At 36.3% G+C, this 26,042-nt stretch overlaps 1 pseudogene; it reads left to right on the top strand.

The window, feature by feature from the left end:
* Positions 1 to 25,607, top strand: part of LOC139038214 (craniofacial development protein 2-like) — a 30,444-nt pseudogene extending 4,837 nt beyond the window's left edge.
* The last annotated feature ends 435 nt before the right edge of the window (positions 25,608 to 26,042 follow it).

The following is a 26,042-nucleotide window of genomic DNA, read 5'->3' as shown; positions in this document are numbered from 1 at the left end:
ACAGTTAGGTCCATATTTCTGTTCTTTTCCCATAGTATATTGCCAGTTCCAGACCCAAAGCCTAGGACCCTGGTCAAATAGTAAACATTTAAGTATTAGTGCATATACTAATGACTGAATGTAGTAGGAAGTTTCACCTATACAAAAAAGGGGAAAAAAATCAGTAGATCAGTGAATAAGACAGATGAGAAATTACAGATCACTGAGATGAAACAATTGACATTTCACAACCATTTTACCCCTGCTTTTAAGGTTTCTGTGATTTGTTGGAAAAAGCAGATCCAATGAATTTAATATAGAGACTGAAAGCAATGAATGACCCTTATGCATCTGAGTGATGTCTAGGTCTACTTCAGTTTAGTTGCACTAGTACTTTCCAATCCTGTGCTTACAAGGATCACCTACAGAGAAGTAGAAAATGAAAACACCAATACCAGTGCTTCATCTCTAAACAATTTGGTCCCATGAATGAGTATTTTTAGAAGTACCTCACCTCAGATACTTGGTTAGAAATAAAAATTACCCAGATGAAGGAATTGAGAATTTCTCATCAGATTCATGAAATAGTATGAAAAAGATTCAAACAGGATACTTTGCTATATAAGTATTACAGTATCTGGTGGTGGAGGAAAGTGAAGAGTTCCTAGAGATGAAACTGAGAAAGAAGAACACAGAGGAATTTATATTAAATATTTAGAAGCTAGGCTTTTACTGTAGACAACAGAAAGGAATGTAAGAATTTCCAGTAAAAGAATGGCAGAGTTATTAGGTTGAAATTTCTCACAGACATTGTGACTGCATTTGGAGAGTCAGCACCTCATTTGAGATTTTTATACTACTGTAAATAAGAGACAATATAAGCTGAATTAAGAATATGAGGACAATGACAAATGGATAAAACTACACATGCATGTGTATGTATTTTATGTTAAATTAGTAAATTCAGTTTATTTGGAGAAGCTAGTTTCTAACTTGATTAATGAGCATATAATGTCACAATTAATTGATGGTATTAATATTAATAGTATTAATATTATTAATGCTAATTTACTGATGCTAAGTCTCAGAAGCTATAGATGTTGAAGTTTCAGGCTTTGTAAATCTGAAGTGCATGTGGCTAACCATTATCTTATTTACTTTAAAAAATTATCTCCTTTTGTCAGAGACAGGAAGGGGGGATAATATAGAAGAGCATGGGAATGGCACATGTATTAGTTTTTTATTGTTGCACAGAAATTTAAACAGTGGCTTAAAACAACTCTATTAACTTACAGCTAACCTATGGAATAACAGGGATTTGAGCTGAGCTGCTCCACTCTTAAATGTTGTTGTTTTTCAATAGTAAATACTGCATGTCTATATAATTCCTAGTCAATAAAATCTACAAATACAGATCTGTAGCTAGGAAGGGACTACATAGCAACATTTAACTTAAGAATAGACCCTGTCTGCACCTTGTTAATCCCTGCATTGTTCTAAGGTCAACATTAAGTAGTTCAGAAGTCTAGGTTTCAAGTGGCTGGATTGGGTCTTACATGCCTCCAAATTAAGGTGTACCTATCTGGGCTCTTTACTGAAAGATCTGAGGAAAACTCTTGAGTACAAGCTCATTCCTCCTGTTGATTTAATTCCGTCTCTTGTGGCGGTAGGTCTTAGGCCCCTGTTTCCTTGCTAGCAGCTGGGAGCTTCTCTCTGTTAAGATACTGCCTGCATTCCCTTCCATGTTTCATCCCCATAGTCAAAGAAGGCAATATGTACTAAGTCCTTCTCATGCTTCAGATATCCTTAAGTTCTGCTGCAGCTGCTGCATCTGCCTTCCTTTTCTGCTCCAAAGCAAGGCAAAGTCTCTGTTTTTATAGGCTCATGTGATTAGACCAGACCAATTCAGTTAATTCGTAATTTAAGGTTGACTTTAGAATTCAATTATATCGGTAAAATCCCTTCACAATAGTACCTGGATTAGTGTTTAACTGAATAACCAAGGGATAGGAATATTGGAAAGGGTAGGGACCATTTATTGAATTATTTCTACAAGATACAATTATATGTGCGGTATATTAAAAAGCAGAGACACCTCCTTGACAACAAAGGTCCATACAGACAAAGCTTTGGTTTTTCCAGTAGTCATGTATGGATTTGAGAGTTGGACCATAGAGAAGGCTGAGTGCCATAGAACTGATGCATTCTCACTGTGGTGCTGGAGAAGACTCTTGGGACCCCCTTGGACAGCAAGGTGATCAAACCAGTCAATCCTAAAAGCAATCAACCCTCAAAATTCAATGGAAGGACTGATGCTGAAGCTGTAAAACTTGGGCCACCTGATACCAGGAGATTACTCATTGGAAAAGACCCTGCTCCTGGGAAAGACTGAGGGCAGAAGGAGAAGGGGGTGACAGAAGATGAGATGGTTGGATGGCATCATCGTCTCAATGGACGTGGATTTTTGCAAACTGCAGGAGATAGTGAAGGACAGAGGAGCCTGGTGTGCTGCAGTTCATGGCATCACAAAAAGTCAGACATGACTTAGCAACTGAGCAACAACAATACAGAGGTTTAAGGTTCATCAGATTCTGGTAATTGATATAAATTTTTGGAGTATATAAATTTGTACAAGGTGACTATTCAGAAGGTCAAAGGAAAGAGAACTGTTTCAACCCAAGGCACACTAACTGTAGATATGAGCAACAGAGTTAGGAAAAAGTCCAAATAAAGATAGTTGATCAGGGAGAGCATATTTATATTCACTCTAGAAGCTAAGATGGAGAGTATTTTTTAAAAGTTAGATCTATATACTATGTCAAATACTGAGAAAAGAAATAAGAATTCACAAGCAAATGTTGAATTTGGTCATTAATTATTCCAGTGACAGCTGAGTAAAAGGCATAATGAAATTCAGAAGCTGAACATCAGGAGGTCAAGAATATAGATTTTATAAGATCTGAAGTGGACTAACTTTTAAGAAACTTAAATAAGATGGGGAAGTATTAGAACAGTATCTAGAAAGCATTTAGGACAAATGAAAAATTCTATTTTAAAGTTTTAATATAAAAGGGACTTGAATATATTTGTAAGGTGGATTATTAAGGCCAGAAAGAAAAAATTCAGGATATATTAAGAATTACTGACAAAGTTCTTAGATTAACTAAGAGAAAAGACATTCAAGACCAATACTGAATCTAATTCCAAGTAAGGGTCTGATAATATATCTGATGTGTCTCCCTTTCAAAATAAGAGGTTTATTAAGAAGTCTAAAGAATCTGCCCATCTACCTATCTATTCAATCACTTATCCACTCACCCACTACCCTCTAATCAACCCTTTAGTCATGTATGCATCAAGCTCTAGGAAATAGATTCTTGTATTTCATTAAATACTTTTTAAAAAATACAGTGACTGGTACCAAATTATGAAAATTCTTCATAATTTATAATGGCAAATGATGGATATAATCTAAGTAAGATATTTAAGCAATTTTATACAGACAGATTTTATAAAGTTAAAAATTATACTTTCCAAAAGCACTAGAAAGGGATTTGAAGGTGATTATTTCTCACTAATGGTATAAAGGGTAGAAGACAAAAGTTCTCATTCATATTTTGCTCTCATGTCATTTTTTTATTAAATATGTTTAGATTCATTGTTTCTATAAATTTTGAAAACAATCCACAAAGGGTAAAGTTGGGGAGAAAAGCATTAAATGATATGCATCCCACTGAGTTGTCTTAATTTTCTTGGAAATGTTATTTTTACTATATTCTTACATTATAGTTAACAATGTCCAGGTGGTGTAGTGGTAAAAGAACCTGCCTGCCAAGGCAGGAGACATAAGAAATGGGGGTTTGATTCTGGGTTGGAAAGATCCCCTGGAGAAGGAAATGGCAACCCACTCCAGTATTCTTGCCTAGAAAATCCCATGGACAGTGGAGCCTGGTGGGCTACAATCTATAGAGCTGCAAAGAGTTGGACATGACTGAGTGACTTAGCATGCATCCATGGTAAATTTGAATTACCTTGTTCTTTTTAGGTCATGGTTTCAAATATCCTTTTATGGTATTAATATTACTTGGCATGAAGTACCATGAGACATCCCAGTAAATATCTGGGTTTTCTTGCAACTCTACCTTTGTAAAGCAAATTAGTATCAGCATAAATATTTTCTCACAATAAATAATGAGATTGTATTTTCTAATGATAATTAGAGTGAATAACTATTACAAATACTGATATGAGTACTCCCAATTATGACCAGAATGTAGGGGTAGTTATAAAATTAGAAGTAACCATATCCTGCTAGCAGCATCCATTCTTGTTAACCATAATCTCTAGTTTAGTTGCTCAGTAGTGTCTGAATCTTTGCTACCCCATGGACTGCAACACGCCAGTCTTCCCTGTCCACTACCAACTTCTGTAGCTTGCTCAAACTTGTGCACATCAAGTCAGTGATGCCATCCAACCATCTCATCCCCTGTCGTCCCCTTCTTCTCCTGCCTTCAATCTTTCCCAGCATCAGGGTCTTTGCAAATGAGTCAGTTCTTAACATCAGGTAGCCAAAGTATTGGAGTTTCAGCTTCAGCATCAGTCCTTCCAATGAATATTCAGGACTGATTTCCTTTAGGATTGACTGGTTTGATCTCCTTGCAGTTCAAGGGATTCTCATGAGTCTTTTCCGACACCACAGTTCAAAAGCAACAATTCTTTGGTGCCCAGCTTTCTATATAGTCCAAACCTCACATCCATACATGGCTACTGGAAAAACCATAGCCTTGACTAGATGGATCTTTGTTGGCAAATAATGTCTCTGCTTTTTAATATGCTGTCTGGGTTGGTCATAACTTTTCTTCCAAGGAGCAAGCGTCTTTTAATTTCATGTCTGTAGTCACCATCTGCAGTGATTTTAGAGCCCCCAGAGATTAAAGTCTGACACTGTTTCCCTCGTTTCCCCATCTATTTGCCATGAATTGATGGGACCGGATGCCATGATCTTAGTTTTATGAATGTTGAGCTTTAAGCCAACTTTTTCACTCTCCTCTTTCACTTTCATCAAGAGGCTCTTTAGTTCTTCTTTGTTGTCTGCCATAACGGTGGTGTCATCTGTGTATCTGAAGGTATTGCTATTTCTCCCAGCAGTCTTGATCCTGGCAATCTCTATCCCACTAGCAACTACAGTAACAAGGTTGGAAGTACAAATTTCACATGTTCCTCAGAGGAGTGATAGTGCAATCAGCTACTATTTCAGACATTACTGCCCTAGCTCATTTTTTAAAAACTATTATGATCACAGAACTATGTGATGGCCAACAGTTAAAAGTTTATAACTCATCTTGAAGATAGTCATCAAACCTTACAGGGTGTCTTGATAATATCTTGGTTGTGTTTTAAGGTCATGTTCTATTTATCTGTCAGTTTTTAGACAAGGCAGTATACAATAGGACCTTGATACAATAGAGTATCAAGGTATCAATAGAGTATCAATAGAGTACAATGAGATACAATAGAGTATCTCATGGACATGTGCCATTTTTCTATATCTCATGCACCCTTAGTCTGAGGTAATATTATGCAGGATGTCATAATATTAGTTGGAGGCTTCCTGAGTCCTAAGTTGGAAGTATTGTCTAAGGTTTTGGTGAGTCTGATGCTATCTGGGCCAATATACTGCAGGAGAAGCCCCATATATTGCTTCCATGTCTCATCCATTTCAAGTGTTAATTGTGCATCCACTGGGGTGGCTGAATACAGCAAATGGCTGACCTTCACTGAAGAAGACGCTTGTTTTCTTCAGTAGCCCATCTGACTCTAGTTAATACTCTCCAGAACAATAACTTACTGATACTCCCCAGACCTTTCTCATACCTATCCCAAACACACTATTTCCAGTTTACAGTGGTTAGTACTATTTTTAATCCATCTCATGACTTGTTGGGTCTGGTTACACAGTTCCTGAAGGCATCTCTGGTTGTATAATAATTTTCAGCCATACTGCCAAGTCCTCAGTTTTTACTATGGCTTTGTTGCAGTCTTAAAGCTGCTTCACAGATAGTGAATAATCATAGACTGTAGATTGTATGATATCACTCCAGAACCCTAGGTCGCTAGAGCTGTCACTAAAACTCTATTAAGATTATGAGAGACTCTATACCCTCTAAATGTTTTACAGATAAAATGTTTTAATCTACCTTAGATACCTCCGGCACCATGGGATCTAATGACTTAAGTGATCAAACAGAGAGGGTCATGTATACTGAGACATTAACATGCTGCATATTCCTTTGTTCTGGATCCATTTAAAACTGAGAAGTAAACAAGTCACTTGCTGAATGAGTTCAATATGTATCCCAAAATTTGCTATGAGCCCTCTTCAAACCTTAAAAGCCTACTAAGTGTCGTTTTTTTTTTTTTTTTTTTAGATAATACAAAGCATAATGACTTTACCTTGGATGCTTTAGCATGTCACAGACCAATAAACCCTCTCCCCCAAATAACAAAATAATAGCCCTCTGAATCTTTGTAATATTATTTCCCATCTTCTCACACACATGTCCTCACATAAGGATACCCAGATTACTTGTCACTTCTGGCTTACCAGGTCTCATTCTTATCATATTGTCAGTAGAGTGCACTAATGTGCTCATGTGCAGTATGTGTACAATGAAGGTCCACTTCATTATATACTAAACCACTATAGTGGTTTAGTTGCTAAGTTGTGTCTGACTCTTGTGACCCCATGGACTATAGCCTGCCAGGCTCCTCTATCCATGGGATTCTCCAGGCAAGAATACTGGAGTGTGTTGCCATTCCTTTCTCCAGGGGATCTTCCTGACCCAGGAATCGAACCTGGGTCTCCTGCATTGCAGGCAGATTATTTACTGACTGAGCTACGAGTAAAGTCTATTTGTACTATAGAGAGTAAATATGTCCATGGGGGGGACTATCAGAGATAAGTTACTGTCCATGTCAGATGAATGTGAAATACTCCTGGCTTCTTCTACTCAGTAGGGATTGGAAGGAATGAATTTGCAGATTGATAACAATGTGCCATGTGTGAGAAGTTGTGCTGAACTTTTTTAGTTAATCATACCATCTGCAGCAGACAGCAAACCTTGTCACTAAGGTTTGACTGCTCTTATGGCAAGCAGACAACATCATGATTCATCTAACAGCATTCCCTACATCTCTTATGTACTTATATTTATGAAGCTGGTTGATACCTTTCTAGCAGTATCATGATTCATACTGCTTATAAAGTCTTAGGAGCTGAGTACTTCAGCAAGTCAGGGGTTTTCAATACCCTACTTAACTATCAGTAATGTAGTCTCCACTATCATCTGGTCAGCAAGTGATCGGATTTTCCCCAACTCCATCCTCAGGGTTTACTTCCTAAGAACTCTTTTGTTTTCAACTCACTTGATTTGAGTTCTCCCGCAAGGAGACCCAAGTACCTGAGTATTGTTTCTTTAGAAAGTGATCATGGGTAGGGGAGTAGGAAACAACAGGAAGAGGGAAAAGTGGAGAACTAAAGTATGCATTGTCAAGCCAGTTATCATCATGTACTCTAGAAGCTCAGCTTATCTGGGGGTAGTCTGAGTAAAATCAAATATATGCCTTGGCTCTCCCAACTAGGGAACAAGAATTATGTGGTGTTTGTATGCCAAATCACTAATGTCACTGGATGAGGGTCTCCTTCGGGGGACTGTCACTCTGGTTTGCCCTGAATTTGGACCAGTGGACTTCTTGGGCCAGGAAAAAAAAAAAAAAGCATCTAAAGGAAATGGCAACCCACTCCAGTACTCGTCTGGAAAATTCCATGGATGGAAGAGCCTGGTAGGCTACAGTCCACGGGGTCGCAAAGAGTTGGACATGACTGAGCGACTTCATCTTACCTTACCTTAGACAAAGATCACAGGTATTTTCAATAGACTGCCTTTATTCTGTAAAGCATGGACCCAATACTGATAGTTTATATTAGTACTAGAGACTCTAGAAATGTGTTCCAGGATAGTACACAGACTGATCAGGTTTAGGGTTTGCTAGAAATAAAATAACTGACTAACCTGTATCATAAAAGGAAATGAAGGCCAGAAAAATATTTAAAATCAGGAGAAGAAGAGATCACATGACTAGGTGCTATGATATGAATAAAAGGACAGGTTGTAATAGGAGGAACAGAATGTTAAAAAGGTTATTGTCACCCCCCAAGTCACATAGAAAAAATAAAATATTTTTAAAATTTATTTTAAATCAACATTCCAGAAAGCACAATTAAATCCAGGAAGCACAGTGGTTAGATATTGGATTAATAGAAATGTGTGAAATCTATCATAGAAATGTGTGAAATTACCTAAGAAGAGCTAAGTGTATCAAATGGCACATGGTTATTCTTTGACTCTAAATACCCCGGTAAGAGACAATGTTATCATTCTTCCTTAGCTGTTCCATGAAATACCTGTTTTCTTCTTACATATTTCCAATGAAAGGGAAAAAGTGACCTACACATCACTGTAAGAATTTGATGTGTATCCTCATGGCAAAAACTACGTAAAAGTAGACTATATGAAATTGAAGACACTGAATATTCCAGTGACTTTAAAAAGTTCACATAGGCCATTGCAGACGATATGGGCATCACACAGTAAACAACATTTAATGTTACAGATTGTTTAATTGTTTAATGTTACAGTGCAGTGCATGCCATTAGGGAAAGAGAACTCTGGACCAAGAAAAGCATAGATTGGGCTAAAAGAATAACTATTTGTTTAGTGCTATTGAGGACAAGAGCTTCTAATATGGAATCAACTATATAGGCAGTCTGGGTCGGAATGAAGATAGTTTTGAAAATCTGAGTGGTTTAAAATTTATTCTGTAGGAAATGAGTAGCCACTGATGGTTTTTAAACAGAGGAGTGGCATGGATAGAAATACGAGGGATGTTTAGGTTTAAGAGAAAGGAGAGAGAAGACGGAATGAGATCATGTAACCCCAAAATTATTGAGCAGTAGAATAAATTGAGGAGAAGCAGTCAGAATGAGATAAGGCAGAGTATTTTGGAATAACTTATTTGAACTGGTTTTTGTATTATGGTTTTTAAAATTATGGAATAAAGCTAACAAGGAACATTATTATGAATGTGAGCCCATCTCTAGTTTATATGCCATCTCTGGCCTATGAAAATGGAATGATGAATGGTGGGGATTGGCAGAGTAACTGAAAATTCCTTTCCCTCAAATCCATCCCTGTATTCTACCTCTGAAACATCCCAAGCTTGGTCATCATCTCTGCAATGTTAGTCAGGATAATAAAAGACATTTTTTTAGATACATATGAAGGAAATATTTTAAATAGAAATGTTCTTATTTCCCTGAATATGTTCCTCAGTCCAAAGCCTATTTCAACGCAGTTACCTCAAAAAGAGGGATAAGAAGATTATAAAAAAGAGTAAGTGACTAACTAGAGTTAAACTACTAGAGGAAAGAAAATTTTAATTTAGAAAGTGCTGTTTGTAAGACTCTTTAATAAATACTTTTCAAAAGCCTTTGACTGTGTGGGTCACAATAAACTGCGGGAAATTCTTAAAGAGATGGGAATATCAGATCACCTTACCCATCTCCTGAGAAACCTGTATGCAGGTAAAGAAGCAACATTTAGAATTGGACATCGAACAATGAACTGGTGCAAAATTAGGAAAAGAGTATGTCAAGGCTATATAGTGTTATCCTGCTTATTTAACTTATATGCAGAATACATCATGCAAAATGACAAGCTGGATGACCTATAAGATGGAATCAAAATTGCTGGGAGAAATACCAACCTCAGATAGGCAGATGATACCACTCTAGTGGCAGAAAGCAAAGAGGAACTAAAGAGCCTCTTGATGAAGGAAGGTGAAAGAGGAGACTGAAAAAGTTAGCTTAAAAAAAAATTAAAGAATTAAGATCATAGCATCAGGCCCACCACTTCATGGCAATTGGATGGGGAAAATGGAAACAGTGTCAGATCTCATTTTCTTGGGCTCCAAAAACACTGTGGACAATGACGGTAGCCATGAAATTAAAAGATGCTTGTTCCTTGAAAAGAAAGCCATGACAAACCAAAACAGCATATGAAAAAGCAGAGACACCACTTTGCCAACAAAGCTCTGTATAGTCAAAGCTATGGTTTTTCCAGGAGCCATGTACAGATGTGAGCGGTAGACCATAGAGATGGCCGAGTGCCAAAGAATTGATGTTTTTGAACTGTGGTGCTAGAGAAGGCTCTTGAGAGTCCCTTGGACAGCAAGACAATCAAATCAGTCAATCCTAAAGGAAACCAATCCAGAATATTCATTGGAAAGGCTGGTGCTGAAAATAAAGTTCCAATACTTTTGGCCACCTAATGCAAAGAGCCAACCCACTGGAAAGACCCTGATGCTGGGAACTTGGACATCAGGAGAAGAAGGGGGCAACAGAGGATGAGATGGTTGGATGGCATCACTGAGTCAATGGACATGAGTTTGAACAAACTCCAGGAGTTAGTAAAGAACAGGGAAGCCTGGCATGCTGTAGTCCATGGATTGCAAAAGCTGGACATAACTTAACAATTGAACAACAAGAGTAATGTCAGCATCATGATAATGTGAGGTGTTCCCTTTGTCTCTTCCCTTCAATCTACCAACAGTAACACTTCTATAACTCAAAGGTGTGTCAGCCCAACACACATGGACAGCAGATAATTACTCACATCCATACATCTAAAAGATGAGTGGAATTAAAGAGGAGAAAAAATGAGGAAAGCAACAGATAGGGTACTTGCAATCCTGGACCCCCAGATGGGGCAGATCAGCCTACAGCTCCAGAGAACCAGCAAGTGTGGATGTGAGCATAAAAAATGCCAGCCTCCTGGCTGCAGAAGGGTTTGTGGTCACAGGGAACCAGATGGCCATAGGACTTGGAATCTTATCTCTCCAGCAGTTGTGACCTGACAACCCGGGTCACAGCAGAGACACCCTTATCCTGGCTTTTGCTCCAGGCCCCCTTTTCCTGCGGTGTTGGAGCCTGTGATCCAAGAGACTCCGAATGCAGTGATTGAGTCCAACATGCTGGTGCCCCATGTAGCAACGCTAGCAGTAGCAGGATATTATGATCTCAGAAGTGTAAGCGCTGACAAGGGTTCCAGACAACACCTCTGACAAAGGTGCGGTGCCAGCTGCTCAGTCGTGTCCGACTCTTTGTGACCCCGTGGACTGTAGCCCTCCAGGTTCCTCTGCTCATGGGGATTCTGACAAAGGTAATGGAGGTTAAAACTATCCATTCTGAAATATGGCCAGAGGCAGCTCAGCTAAGAGAAACTTAAAATTTGTGCTATACTGCTACTTACTAAAAAACCAAAGAAAGGCCTCTAATTACTCAGTAATAGCATGATGGACTTTTAGGATTAAAAAAAAAGATTTTGTCTCAAGAAGAAAGGTGCTTGTTACTTCAAATGTGCCCACAGAGGGCTAACTCATGCATGAAAAGCCACAATAAGAAGGTACAAATTACAACTCTCCAGAAATCAACAAACTCATGGAATATTATGACCTAACTGACAGAGAATTCAAGATAATTGCCATAAAGAAACTCAAAGAGTTATAGGAAAACTCAGAAAGGCAGTACATTGAGCTCAGAAATAAAATTAATCAGCACAAGAAACACTCTACTAAAGGTATTGAAATTATAAAAAAAATCAAATTCTGAAGCTGAAAAACACAAAGAGAAGAATACATAAAAAGCAATGGAAATAGAACAGACCACGTGGAAGAGAGAATTAGTGAGCTAGATGATGGGAATTTTGAAATGATACAGGTAGAAAAGAAGGGAGAATTTCAGTGAAAAAATTCTTTGAAAACTATCCAATTCTATTAAGAGAGCAATATTAAATAATGAAGATCCAGAGGGAAAAGAGAGGGAGAAGAGAACAGAGGATAAATTTAAAGAAATAGGAGCTGAGAATGTCCCAAACCTGGGGTGTAAACTAGGTATACAAGGCCATCAAGCTAAGAGAACTCCTAACTACCACCATTCAAAGATACTTTCTCTGAGACACATTATATCTAAATTGTAAAAGTCAGTGACAAAGAATTTTAAAGTAATCCAGGGGAAAGAAGGATGATAACCTACAGATATATCCCCATTAGGCTAGCAGCAAATTTTTTAGCAGGAACTTTATATGCAAGGAGAGCTCAGATGACATTCAAAATCCTTGAAGATAAAACCTTTCAGCTAAGAATACTCTATTCAGCAAAGCTTTCATTCATATATGAAGGAAAAATAAAGGGTTTTCCAGACAAACAAAAGCTGAGGAATTCCATCAACACTGGACCTGTCTTACAAGAAATGTTGAAAGGGGTGCTTTCTACTTGGAACAAAAAAGGCAAATGTAAAGAAAAATTTGAGTCAGGTACTAGAATCAGAAAACTGCAACTCTATATCAGAATAGGTTCTTAAATACTTACTTATATCATAAAGGTCAAGGGAAATAAAAGCAGTAAAAATAACTAACCACTTCAAATTGGTAAAGAACTCACAATGTTAAAGTGCATAATTTGGTAATTTGATAAAACTAAAAGGAAAGAGGAAAAACATGGGACTTGTATAGACAAATGAAGATGGTATCATCAGAAAATGACTATTTTATCTATGAGATGTTTTATACAAACCTCATGGTAACCACAAAACATAAATCTAGAGAAGAGACATGAAACATAAGAGGAAACAGAAAATCATACAAAACCATCAAACTAAAATCACAGAAAAACACAAGGAAAAAGGAATAATACAGATACAGAGAAACCAGAAAACAAAAGATAAAATGAAGTACTAAAACCTCATCTATTAATAGTTACCCTAAATATAAATGGGTTGAATTAGTCAATCAAAAGACACAGAGTGACTGAAGGAATTAAAAAATAAGACTCAACTATATGCTGATTCCAGGACACTCAAACAGCTATAAGTACATAAGCAGTACATTAACACTGACCTTAGAAATATCACTCTGAGTATGTCTTCTCTGGCAAGGGAAACAAAAGCAAAAATAAATAAATGGGGCTACAAACTGGATTTGCACAGCAAAGAAAACCATCAACCTAGTTAAAACATATTTTGGAAAAGATATCTGCAAATCATAACTGAAAGGGGTTAACATCTTAAATACATAACTAACTCATACTAAAAAAAAATTTTAATGGGGAGAGAAGCTGAACAGATATTTTTCCAAAGAAGACATATGGATAGCCAACTGTATAGATGGTTGAACATCACTATTAGGGAAATTGAAATCACAACCACAATGAACTATCACTTTACCCTTTAGAATGGCTATTAGAAAGCAAGGCAAGAAATGAAAAGTGTTAGAGAGGATGGAGAAAAGTGAATCCTCATACACTTCTGGTGGGAATATAAGTTGGTGCAGCAACAGTAGAAAACAGTGTGGAGGTTCCTCACTAAATTAAAAATAGAACTATCATATTATCCAGCTATTTCACTTCTGGGTATTTATCCAAAGAAAACAAGAACACAAGTTTGAAAAAATACATGCCCTCCTGTGTTCACTGCAGCACTATTTACAATAGCCAAGATGTGGAAAAAATCTAAGTACCCACAGACAGATAAATGGATAAATTAGATATACACAATGTAATACTACTTAGTCATTAAAAAAAAAAAAAGAAACTTGTCATTTGTGACAATGTGGATAGGTCTCAGGCTGAATGAAATGTCAGATGAAGAAAGGCAAATATCATAGGATTTCACCCCCAGGTGAATTTTTCTCTTAAAAAAAAAAAATGAACAAATCAAAACAAAAACAGATACAGAGAAAAAGAAGTGATTACTGGAGGGAAAGAGGGTGGGCAAAATGTGAAAAGAATAAAGCAGGTCAACTGTAGGGGGAGGGATGGGAACAAAGACTTTGGTGGTGAGCACATTGAAATTTATACAGAAGTCAAGATATAAATATTATACACATGAAATGTATAATGTTATAAATAAAAAATCTGAAAACAAAAATAAATTAATGCTTTTGAAAATGTCAGATTGCCGTTATCATGATTTTGAGTATTTAGGCACATGACAACTCATGGACTATGCCGTGAGGATGCAGTGTGCTATTTTATCTGAGAATGATATTTTTTCCCATTTATTGTAACAATAATCACACATGCTATTTCAATATATTAATGATTCTAATTTTTGTATTATGTAATATACTATGTGTGTGCTAGGTTGCTTTAGTTGTGTTTGACTGTATGTCATCCTATGGACCATAGCTCACCAGGCTCCTCTGTCCATGGAGTTCTTCAGGCAAGAATACTGGAATGGGTTGCTATGCTCTCCTCCAGGGGATTCTCCTAAGACAGGAATTGAAGCTGCATCTCTTTCCTCTCCTGCTTTGGCAGGTGGGTTCTTTAACATTAGTGAAATCCAGGAAGCCCCATGATATTTTACATATATACAATATACTATATATTATATTATACTACTATTGTTTGGTTGCTCAGTAGTGCCTAACTCTTTGTGATCCCATGGATTACAGCAAACCAGCCTTCTATGTTCTTCACTATCTCCTGGAGTTTGTTCAAACTCATGTCCACTGAGTCGGTGATGCCATCCAACCATCTCATCCTTTATTATCCCCTTCTCCTGCCTTCAATCTTTACCAGCATCAGGGTCTTTTCCAATGAGTTGGAGCACTATATACTATACTATACTAATTGCTTTGATTTTTGATCAAATATAATCCCATGTTTTGAAAATTGTCTGTTGGCATAGTATAATGCAAAAAAAAAAAAAAACCAAAACCCTTATTTATGTTTTTCCCCCGGAACTAAAATAGGAGTATATTACCAATAACAAAATGCAAATGAAATATAATACAAATTTTCAATAAATATAACTTTTACTTGGTAGTATAACCAGAAGCTGCTGAAACATCATAACTTCTATGCTTGCAACAAAGAAGTAACAGTTTATCATTATCACTGTTTTGAAACATTTTATATATGCCAGTAAACACTGCCATCTCTTTCACCAATGCCAAAAGGTTAAAAACAATTGTAGCTTTCAACAGACAAAAAATAAATATAAGATAGGACATCTGTAAATATATATACGCCCAACATGTGAAGGAAATGAAGTGTTTGTCGCTCAGTCATGTCTGACTCTTCGTGACCCCATGGTCAGTAGCCTGCCAGGCTGTTTCTTCCGTGGAATTCTCCAGGAATATATTTGAGTAGGTAGCCATTCCCTTCTCCAGAGGACGTTTCCAACCCAGGGATTGAACCTTGGTCTCCTGCATTGCCAGTGTATTTTTCACTGTCTGAGCTACTTGAGCATATATAAATACATAAAGCAAATAAGATCACACAAAGGGAGAACTTGGCAATACTGTACTAAGGGACTTTACTATCCCAGTTATGTCAATGAACAGATCATACAGACATAAAAGAAATCAATGAGGAAACACTAGCCTTAAATGACACATTAGATCAGATACAGTATACAATTTAGATAAAAAAAATTAATAGATATATTTCAGAGATAGGAAAAAACACATTCTTTTCAAGTACACATGAAATGTTATCCAGGATAGATCATATGTTTCAGTAAATTTAAGTTTTAAACATCATGCATGTCTTCCAACCACCAACAGTATGAGACTATTAACTACATGAAAACCAAACTGAAAAAAATACACATATGGTATCTAAACATGCTACTGAACAACCAATGGGTTACTGAAGAAATAAAAGATAATACCTGGAGACATGAAAACACAAATAAAATGATCCAAAATCTATTGCATACAGCAAAAGCAGTTCTAAGATTAAAGTTTATAGTGATGCAAGTATACCTCAGGAAACAAATCTGAAATAACCTATCTTATCTCTAAAGAAACTAAAAAAGGACCAACAAAACCCAATGTTAGTACAAGGGAAGAAAGATCAGAGTGGACATAAAATAGAGAATGAGGGGGGAAAAAACTTAAGAACTGTTACTTAGAAAACAAAAGTAATAAAGCCTTAACAAAACCCATCAAGGAAGAAAGAGGTTCAAATAAAATAAGAAATAAATTACAGCCGACACCAGAGAAAAACAAATGTTCAGAAGAGAGTACTGAACACAATTACATGCTAATTAAACAGACAACCTAGAAGAAATAAATAAATTCCTAGAAATGTAAATTCTCCTCACTGAATCAGGAAGAAATAATAAATATAAACAAACAGATTACCAGTTAAATTGAATTACAAAAGAAAACTTCATGTCAACAGAAGTCCAGGACAGAAAACTTCACAGGTGAAATCAACAAAACATTTAAGGAAAAGTTGATACCTGTCTCTCTCAATCCAAGAGGAAGAAATGCCTTCAAAATCATTCTACTAGGACAGCATCATGCTGATCCCCAAACCAGACACCACGCACACACACATACACACAAAAATTACAGGCCAGTGTTCCTGATGAACATAGATGCAGAAGTCTTCAACAAAATATCAGTAAGCTGAACTAAAAAATGCATTAAAAGGATCATCCATACAATGTTCAAGTAAAATTGATCCCAGGGATAATAGGAAGGTTCAATATCTGCAAATCAACCTAATATACCACAATAAATTGAGTAAAATTTATATGATCAATAGATGCAGGAAAAGTTTGACAAAATAATTCATTTATGATAATAAAACTTACAACAATGTACATCTAGAGGAAACATACCTCAACCTTATAAAATCCATATATCAAACACACAGCTCACATAACATTCAACAGTGAAAACCTGAATGCATTTTCTCTAAGATCAGGAACAAAACAAGGATGCCCACCCTTGCCTCTTTTATTCAACATAGTATTGTTAAGTCTTAACCAGAGCAATTAGACAAGGAAAATGAATAAAATGCATTCAAGGAAAAATAAAAATTGGAAAAGGAAGCAAAACTGTCAGTTATCTGTGAACAATATGATTATATATAAAATCCTAAAGTCTCCATCCCAAAACAGACCTCAAACAAATTCAATGAAGCTGCAAGAGTACACAGTCAATATGCAAAAATCTGTTGCATTTGTATACACTATATTCCCAAGTGGCACTAGTGTTAAAGAACACTCCTGCCAATGCAGGAGGCACAAGAGACTTGGAGTTGGAGCCCTGGGGGCTGTAAGAGCCCCTGGAGGAGGGCATGGCAACCCACTCCAGTATTCTTGCCCAGAGAATCACATAGACAGAGGAGTCCGGTAGGCTTCATAGGATCCCAAAGAGTCAGACATGCCTGAAGCTACTTAGCACAGTACACAGAACAAACTATCAAAAAGATATTAACAATATAATTTACAATCCCTTTTACAACTATACCAAAAAGAATAAAATTCCTAGGAATAAATTTCACCAAATAGATAAAAGACTTGTGCTTGGAAAACTATTATACTGATGAGAGAAACTGAAGATGAAACAGACAAATGGAGAGATATACTGTGGATTAAAATCCTCATGGATTTTCATGGATTAAAGAACATTTTTAAAATCACCAAACTCCAAGGCAATCTACAGGTTGAATGCAAACCCTATAAAAATACCACAGGCTTTTCTTAAAGAACTAGAATAACTCTAAGGTTTTATATGCGATCACAAAAGACCCTAAATAGCCAAAGTGATATTAAGAACAAATCTGGAAGTATCATGTTTCCCAGTTCCAAACTATCCTAAAATCCTCCACTAATCAAAACAATAGAGTGCTAAAATAAAACCAGACACATAAGTCAAAGGAACAGAACAGAGGGTCTAGAAATAAACCCATACTTATTTGGTCAATTAATCTACAACAAAGGAGGCAAGATTATACAATGGGGAAAAGAGACACTTCAATTAATGGTGCTGAGAAAACATAACAGCTAGATGCAAAAGATTTAAACTGGACTATTTTCTCACAGCATATACAGAAACTTAAAATAGATTAAAGATTTAAATTTAAGGCCTGAAACCATAAAACTCCTACTAGAAAACTTAGGCAATATGCTTTTTGACATTTATCTTAGAAGTAATTTTTTTGTATGTCTCCTCTGGCAAGGGAAACAAAAGCAAAAATAAATACATGGGACTATGTTAAACTAGGAAACTTTTGCACAGTGAAGTAAACTGAACATAAAAGGCCCCATACTTAACAGAAGATATTTGCAAATGATATGTTGAATAAGTGGTTAATACCCAAAATATACTAGTACAAAAAATTGTACAAACAATATGTGTATACAATTATAACTCAATTAGAAATTTTAAAAATTAAAATAGAAAAAAAAAAGGGTGAGTTTCAGGGAGTTCTTATTTCTGATTGCCTATCTTCTTAAACATACTGCATCACTTTCTATACATGCTGCTGCTGCTAAGTCGCTTCAGTCATGTCCAACTCTGTGTGACCCCATAGACGGCAGCCCACCAGGCTCCCCTGTCCCTGGGATTCTCCAGGCAAGAACACTGGAGTGGGTTGCCATTTCCTTGTTCAGTGCGTGAAAGTGAAAATGAAATCACTCAGTCGTGTCCGATTGGTAGCGACCCCATGAACTGCAACCTACCAGGCTCCTCCGTCCACAGGAGTTTCTAGGCAAGAGTACTGGAGTGGGTTGCCATTGCCTTCTCCTTTCTATACATGACACATAGCCAATTCAACAATTTACCTTTATATATGCTCTGGCTTCATTTTTAGCATTTCTATAAACATAACCTTTAGCATTTAGCTAAACATAACATTTAGCATTTCTATAAACCTGTATTGGTTCATCTCCCTGAAGAATTTTATTTTTTTTTTGGATGTATTTTTTCAGCTTTATTGAGATGTAGTTTACATATAACATTGTTTAAGTTTAAGGTGTACAATATGATTTAATATTCTTGTATATTATGAAATGATTACCACAATAAGGTTAATTACCATACTGTGAATGTATGTGTGTGTGTTGCAAATATTTAAGATCTTCTTTCTCAGCAACTTTCAAGTATATAAAATAGTATTGTTAACCACAGTCACTATTCTTTACATTAGATCCCCAGAACTTATCCATCTTAAAAATAAATTTTTTTCCTATTTGACAAATATCTCCCCATTTCAACTACCACCAGCCCCTGGCAATCACCATTCTATTCTCTACTTCTCTGTGTTCAACTATTTTAGAATCTACATATGAGTAAGATCATTCAGTATTTGTGTTTCTCTGCCTTATTTCACTTAGCATAATGCCATAATTATTTTAAAGTTCTTTGGCTACTATGTACAGAATAAAGTAGAAGCAATCAAGAGGGTGACTGCAGCTAAAAATTGTGGTAGAACTGACCAAGTACAGAAGTTGACTTTCCCAGTTCTTTAAGGCTCCAAATCAAGGGATTTCCATCCAGATTGCAGGTCTGAGGCAGAGAATATTTCATATGCTTTATTTCATTCCCTCTCTGTATAGAGATAGGCTCACTGTAGCCTGGCTTTGCTAGCGGGTTTTAACACATCTCAGTGCATGTCGAGAACATCAACAAAGTAAACAATTGATACTTTGTTGTTGTTGCTGCTGTTTTTGTAATAAGTCCACACAAGCTTCGTAAGTTTCCACGTTTCCAAATATATATAAAGAGTATGTTAAAAAATCTCATGTCAAAATTTTAAGCTGTAGAAAATACACATAACATTAAATTTATTATCTAACTATTGTTAAGTGTATTGTTCACGGCATCAGGTACATTCACATTATTGTGCAATTATCACTAACATCCATCTCCAGAACTCTATGACACCTCAATACCCAGGAAGGGTTGATTCTAGGACCCTTGTAGATGTAAAAATGTGCAGGTACTCCAAAACAGTCCAGTATTTGCATATAGATAACACACATCCTTCTGTGTAGTTTAAATCATCTCTAGGTTACTTATAATACCTGATACAATGTAAATGCTATGTAAATGGTCTAGGGTATGGGAAGTTCAAATTTTGCTTTTTGGAACTTTCAGAAATTTTAAATATTTTCAACCTGTGGTTGGTTGAATTCACAGATACAGAGCCCACAGACATGGACAGCTGACTGTATCTGTATTTGACCACTTCCTTTGGCCAACACTTATTCTCAGTCGGTGGACATTACCTTCCTCAAGGGAAATAAGATTTACCTTCCCCTCAAATGCTCAATTTCATTCCCTACTAATAAAAAAGTAATTTTCTTCTTCACTTTTCTTGAGGTGTAACAAGCATAATTTTCACTGGAATACTAAGTGAAAGTGAAAGCGAAAGTCGTTCAATTGGGTCCCACTCTTTACTATCCCACATACTATACAGTCCATGGAATTCTCCAGGCCGGAATACTGGAGTGGGTAGCCTTTCCCTTCTCCAGGGATCTTCCCAACCCAGGGATCAAATCTAGGTCTCCCGCATTGCAGGCAGATTCTTTACCAGTTGAGCCACAAGGGAAGCCCAAGAAATACCAAGGTTAATGTTATTTCCAGACATCAGTTTAGAGGTATTTCAAAATATTCTTAATAGGTATATTGGGGGTAAAAAAAAAAAAAGAAAAAAGAAAAACCTAATCATTGTATGAAACAATCACTATCTTTTGAGAGCTTATTCTGTGTCACACTCTAATAGGTGTGATTTGCATACACTTTTAACTTACATTCTCAGATTAAACATTAATTCTTAAAAATTCTTAATATATTTGTAGTTATGCTATAATGGTATATAAAACAAAAGTTTGCATACCTATTCACTATTAAGGATAAAAGTGACTGTGGTACACAGCACACACATCCACCCCATAAGCAAGAACTGTTTTCCAGGAGTTAGAGATCAGATGTTTCAAAAGATAGTGATAGTTAAAAGTAGACCTCAAAAGGAAGATATTATTTCACAAAATGTTCTAAATATTTGCCAAAGGGTAGGTTTTTTTCCAGTGTGTCATGTAAGGATGTGAGAGTTGGACTATGAAGAAAGCTGAGCGCTGAAAAATGAATGCTTTTGAACTATGGTGTTGGAGAAGACTCTTGAGAGTCCCTTGGACTGCAAGGAGATCCAACCAGTCCATCCTGAAGGAGATCAGTCCTGGGTGTTCATTGGAAGGACTGATGCTGAAGCTGAAACTCCAGTACTTTGGCCACCTGATGAGAAGAATTGATTCATTGGAAAAGACCCTGATGCTGGGAGGGATTGGGGACAGGAGGAGAAGGGGACGACAGAGGACGAGATGGTTGGATGGCATACTGACTCGATGGACATGAGTTTGAGTAAACTCCAGGAGTTGGTGATGGACAGGGAGGCCTGGTGTGCTGCAGTTCATGGGGTCACAAAGACTTGGACACGACTGAGTGACTGAACTGAACACACTTTTTCTTTAAGTCATTGCTTTTCTACTATACTTTTTCAAATAACTTCATTTTCAATATAATTTAGAGCTGATATGAGTTGTTATAAAACTTTTATGTATTTTGATTTGTTAAGATTTCTTGAGTTAGAAACAAAAAGATTGAATTATATTTATTTATCTGCATTTATCTGTAATCTAAATTCTAAAGATACAGGGCTCACTGACTGAGAAAAATCACAGGGTACAGTTGCTTCAGTAAAAGTGATTTCAGAGAATGTTGGAGGAAAACCAGACATCCAAAGTATTAGGTGTTAAAGGTGATCAGAGAATTAGAAAGTCTGATAGTGGTTTGAAGGGAAGCAGGAAGATAGGAAAGTAACTAAAGTATCATTTGTTTCTTTTTCTTTGAGGTAAAAAAATGGTTTGCTTAGGACATACACTTAGAACATATTTGTATAATGAAGAAATGGAACCATATATACAATGATGATTGAATAAATAAATGTGAAAAGTAAACTGGTAGAAAGTATCTGGAAATTTTCACAATCAAAAGACTGTATATTTTTATGTTGGTTTCCTCTACTAGAATATAGACTGTATTTTATCTGTCTTGTAAACTTCATATACTTATTGTCTAGAGTGATGATGCTAATAAATTCTTGCTGAATAAATTTACATAAGATCTGTAAAGAAATATAAAGGGCTAAGAACCATAACAGTAAATGGGTGTTAACCCTAGACAAGGAAGAATACACTTCTTTCATTAAAAGTCAAGACCAGGATGGGGAGAATTTGAATAATTAGGGATTGTGATTGACCTACTTATATATTAGGCATTTCAAAGTTTACTGTGTTGTTTCCCTGTAACTTAGAACACATAAATTTGAGTAAGATTGAGAAGCTGCAAAGATATTATAATTTAATTTTTAAAGCAGGCATAAGCAATGCAAAGCTGAGCCCAAAATGAATAGGTGTCACTCAAATCATATTAATACTGTGCCAATATTAACAGATAATGCACTGTTTTATGCTTTTATAATTCACATTCATTTACTAAATCTGTTAAACTGAATTATAACCACCTACTATGCAATTCTTTTCTAGAATGGACTTGATGTCTCTCCAAAACAGACTATTTTTTAGTCTTTTTTTTAGAGATCAAAAGTCTAGCTAGTAATAAACATTCTTTTAGGAAATGCACACATAGCAAACGTTTTGTTACTAAACTAATTTGACAGGTACAGGACAGTATTCCAATCACCTTAATTTTTTTTTTTTGAATGCAAATATGCTTCATTCAGAGCTCACTATAGACAGGCGGTCACACTCATCTTTTGGCAGAGACTCAGGGGCAGGTGGAGGAATGAGGAAAGGGTATGTGTGATTATCAGAGGCTGTTGATTTAAGCATTCAAGGTAAAATATGAATATGCTATCTTCAGTTTTCTAATTATTCACTTCAGCTTGAATAGTCAAATACATAAAGTCTTTAAGTAATTAATGTATCTCTCCTAGTGACATCCTTGAGGCACAGGCAAAAATCTCAGTAATATAATATTTGCATGTTATGCTGATTCCACCTCCCCCACCAAATAAAAACCACAGGCTATCCTTGTAGAAACTAGATTCAAATGTGACTTTGAAACTGGCTTTTATCACAAGCACATGGAGAAAAGTAGGTAAAAATATATTTACAGAAGTGCATGTTCAAATCAGGTGATAAGAGCCACAACTAGCACTGAGTCTTTGTTAAAGACACTATGCTAATCCCATCATATGTCTTACTGTGTATAACTCTTGAGACTCTGTGAATTGCGTCCAATATGCTCCAAGTATCTCCTTGTTCCCCTGGAAGTAGCATCAACCCAAGACATTTTCTTAGCATCATAGATAATAGAAGCACAGGTGAGTAAGTAAATCCAGTAGAATATTTAAAAGCTCTGATTTCATCACACCTGCTGATCATTTCTGGACTGAATCTCGTGATATTATTAAACCCCAACCATAGACTGTACACTATGCCTGGAGATTTACATTGTCCAAAGGAGTATTATTCTGGTGGTGCAGAAGAGTAACAATTTACTGCATAATAATCTAATCTATTATGTATTGGAATACATGAAAGTATATAATGATGGATAATGCTGGAATAAAATAGGGAATGACTTAAATGTTTGGCTGAAGGAAAAATTAAAGTGATATCATAATTAAGTTATTTTCAATTATAGTGAAGGTACCAGACAGGGTTCCTACAGGAAACAGATGGCACATGGAAATTTTGTAATTTGGAAGAGCTTAATAAAGGAAAAAAAATTACAAGATAAAGCCAGGGTATAGAAAACCCACAAAATTACTGCAATGCTTTGGAGCTGGCAAAAGCAGGAATCTTTTAACACCCCTGGCTCTCAAGAGACACTTAGAGGGGCTATGACATGGAACACAGTCATGAACTGTATCCAAACAACTGACTACCAGAAGCTGTGCTCTTGGATCCAGTCAGTAATCAGCCTGTGGTAACCCCAGAGATGGTAAGCAGATAAATATCCAGATTTACTACTCACATTTCCGCCTACAGCCATCTGCTGTTCCCCATTGGACAAACCTACAACTGCAAGAGGATACCAGAATCAGTCTCACGGATGACTTCCGTATAGGGTGGGTTATTGTTTTTAGGGGCACTAAAAATATATCCTGCATAGTACAGCAAATAATTTATATTTCAATGTAACTTTCAGGGATTGTAAATCTCCATAGTACTGCTTCTTTCATGTACTTCTAGTATACTGTTATACTATTACTTAGTGAGGGAGAGATACAGAGTTGCAAGTAGTAAACTCATTATTACACTTATGATAGCTTAGAGACTGTTTTGTCCCAACCTGTAATGATGGAATATTAAGAATCATCAAGATTAAAAAAAAAAAAAAAAAACAACTTGTACTACTGACCTACCTGCTTGAAATTTGGGGTGTTTTTCAAAATAATATATATAAGTGTGTTATACTTGTGAACATTAAACATTTAAGGTTCTCTGACATAACAGACAGACACTGGCTGTGAATGTTATGACACCAACTATTACATATTAGACCTTGAGAAAGACATTCAAATTCTCCATGTATCATTTTAATGTAAAATGGTAAGAGGCAAATACAGGGAAACTCTTCAGAGTGATGCCTTTCACATAATAAGCATTCATTAAGGTGTACTAGTGAATGTTATGTAAGCCCACAACTTTTGATAATATTTCTAACAATTTTTAGAATGAAAGTGAGGGAAATACACAACAAAGACATTATAAGCATTAGCTGTAAGAATTCAGCATGTTAAACAAAAATGTAAATGTGTGGAAGTTAAATCATTTATGCATTTGCTTTAAATATGTTAAACATGATTTTATGAGACTTTCACTAATATTAAAGTAACTTTAAGACAGAGCCAAAGCAAAACCAAAACACCCAGCTGTGGATGTGACCGGTGATGGAAGCAAGGTCCAATGATGTAAAGAGCAATATTGCATAGGAACCTGGAATGTTAGGTCCATGAATCAAGGCAAATTGGAAGTGGTCAAACAGGAGATGGCAAGAGTAAATGTTGACATTTTAGGAATCAGCAAACTAAAATGGACTGAAATAGGTGAATTTAACTCAGATGACCCTTATATCTACTACTGTGGGCAAGAATCCCTTAGAATAAATGGAGTAGCCATCATAGTCAACAAAAGAGTCTGAAATGCAGTACTTGGATGCAATCTCAAAAATGACAGAATGATCTCTGTTCGTTTCCAAGGCAAACCATTCAATATCATGGTAATCAAAGTCTATGCCCTGACCAGTAATACTGAGGAAGCTGAAGTTGAACAGTCCTATGAAGACCTACAAGACCTTCTAGAACTAACACTCAAAACAGATGTCCTTTTCATTATAGGGGGTTGGAATGCAAAACTAGGAAGTCAAGAAACACCTGGAGTAACAGGCAAATTTGGCCTTGGAGTACAGAAAGAAGCAGGGCAAAGGCCAATAGGATTCTGCCAAGAGAACGCACTGATCATAGCAAACACCCTCTTTCAACAACAAAAGAGAAGACTGTACACATGGACATCACCAGATGGTCAATACCGGAATCAGATTGATTATATTCTTTGAAGCCAAAGATGGAGAAGCTCTATACAGTCAGCAAAAACAAGACCAGGAGCTGACTGTGGCTCAGATCATGAACTCCATATTGCCAAATTCAGACTTAAATTGAAGAAAGAGGGGAAAACCACTAGACCATTCAGGTATGACCTAAATCAAATCTCTTATGACTATACAGTAGAAGTGAGAAATAGATTTAAGGGACTAGATCTGATATCCAGAGTGCCTGATGAACTATGGATGGAGGTTCGTAACATTGTGTAAGAGACAGGGATCAAGACCATCCCCAAGAAAAAGACATGCAACAAAACAAAATGGTTGTCTGAGGAGGCCTTACAAATAGCTGTGAAAAGAACAGAAACACAAAGCTAAGGAGAAAAGGAAAGATATTCCCATGTGAATGCAGAGTTCCAGAGACTAGCAAGGAGAGATAAGAAAGCCTTCCTCAGTTATCAGTGCAAAGAATTAGAGGAAAACAATATAATGGGAAAGACTGGAGATCTCTTCAAGAAAATTAGAGATACCAAGGGAATATTTCATGTAAAAATGGGCTCAATAAAGAAATGGTAT

The sequence above is a fragment of the Odocoileus virginianus genome, chromosome 14 (assembly GCF_023699985.2).
Source record: "Odocoileus virginianus isolate 20LAN1187 ecotype Illinois chromosome 14, Ovbor_1.2, whole genome shotgun sequence".
NCBI classification, from domain to species: domain Eukaryota; kingdom Metazoa; phylum Chordata; class Mammalia; order Artiodactyla; family Cervidae; genus Odocoileus; species Odocoileus virginianus.
The sequence above is the reverse complement of the archived record's forward strand: the minus strand, read 5'-3'. Positions and strand labels throughout refer to the sequence as shown.